Source organism: Rattus norvegicus, chromosome 7 (genome assembly GCF_021556685.1).
Source record: "Rattus norvegicus strain SHRSP/BbbUtx chromosome 7, alternate assembly SHRSP_T2T, whole genome shotgun sequence".
NCBI lineage: Eukaryota > Metazoa > Chordata > Mammalia > Rodentia > Muridae > Rattus > Rattus norvegicus.
The window spans coordinates 116,852,100-116,853,747 of NC_141540.1; positions in this window are offsets into that span (position 1 = coordinate 116,852,100).

Sequence of the window (1,648 nt, forward strand, 5' to 3'; positions counted from 1 at the left end):
GCAAGCTGGAGTAGCCATTCTAATATCAAATAAAATCAATTTTCAATTAAAAGTCATCAAAAAAGATAAGGAAGGACACTTCATATTCATCAAAGGAAAAATCCACCAAGATGAACTCTCAATCCTCATCTTCGGTTGGTTTATATACAAGTGTGCAATTTCTAGGCTTGAAAGTAAAATGATGCTATCTGGTGCTGGATAGAGGAGCCTTATTTTTTATTATGGCAGCTTGCTATTTTTGTAACATGGTGATTTGGTTGAACACAATAAAGTACAGTAGTAACTGATCTCCCCTTCTTCCTGGATGAGTGAGGAGATGATTAAATGTTGATGTCAGCATCCTTGAGCATATTCAGATGAGCTTCTGCTTCTGTTGAAAAGGATGCTGTGTTTGATTGTGGTCCGAAGCTTTGAAGCACTACTTGGCATCTCCTTCCTTGGAGGTCTCACTGTTTAAACATAACAGATTTGATAGCTTGTTGGTAAGGTGAGGTCCAGCTTGTCTCCACTAGGTCATCTTCATGTGAATCCGGTGGTTATACGGTTTTGTTCTAGGGATATTTCATTTTTTTAATAACGGTTTTAGCTGACATTCATGGAGAGAATGAATCCTTAGAACTGTGCCACAAGTGAAAGGAAATCCTGTCTAGAGTATGTTTCTTTACAAAGCTGTGTCACACCATCCTTTGGGCCCTCTGCTGGAAAAGTAGAATCAAGTCTCAAATAATGCCTTTTAAATTGTATCCTCTAGTATTATAGATGTAGGACAGTACTGTATCATACCTCTGTGGATGTAAAATAGCTTGTACCTGCTTTATGATACGTAGTAGTGACCGTGCTTTATCAGAGCTGTTTTTAATGATGTTGCTCAGAATGTTTTCTTTCCAGATGATGATTGAGAAGCTAATTTAAAAAAAAAATGGTGCCAGGTACCACAAGAGTAACAGAACTGTGCTGTTTTCTCGGGTTTTGTTTTTTTACTTTTTTTTTTTTTAATGGAGTGTGCTGGATGTCGCTACAGTTTTGTTCAGATGACTGCAGAACCTGGAAAAGCTGTTGCTGCTGTTGATGCATAACACACTGCTATTATTGGTCTTTTTATATAAATATAAATATATATACAGATATATAATTTGAATTTTTTGAAACTTTAGCTGTGCTGTCAACTTTGGAAAAAAGTATCCCCGTTTACTGTGTTGAGTTGGCACTGTACAGAAATTAACAGCCATATTGGTCTAGAAATGTTGAACTTAAGTTTTTTCCATTTGTACAGTGGTAACACACTGTATTAAATATGTAAGGTCTTATCTACGTGGGTTTGATTACAAAAACTAATAAAGTATTCTCTAAATTAAAAAAAGAAAAAGAAAATAACCCAGAAAAAAAAATAAGAGCTGCCTTGGTCATGGTGCCTGTTCACAGCAGTAAAACCCTAAGACAAGCCTCCCAGGCCAATAACTCACAGTGAGGTAATCAACCCTACCAGTGGGATTTGTATTCAATAACTTTCTTGATTATGGAGATATTTCTCCCCAGACCTCTGGGGTACATTCTACATTTAATCTTTAACTACAGTTACAACCATCTGTTATTTCAAACACCCAGCCTCTGCAGTGTTAGAGGACAGGTAGATGCACCACTGGACTTT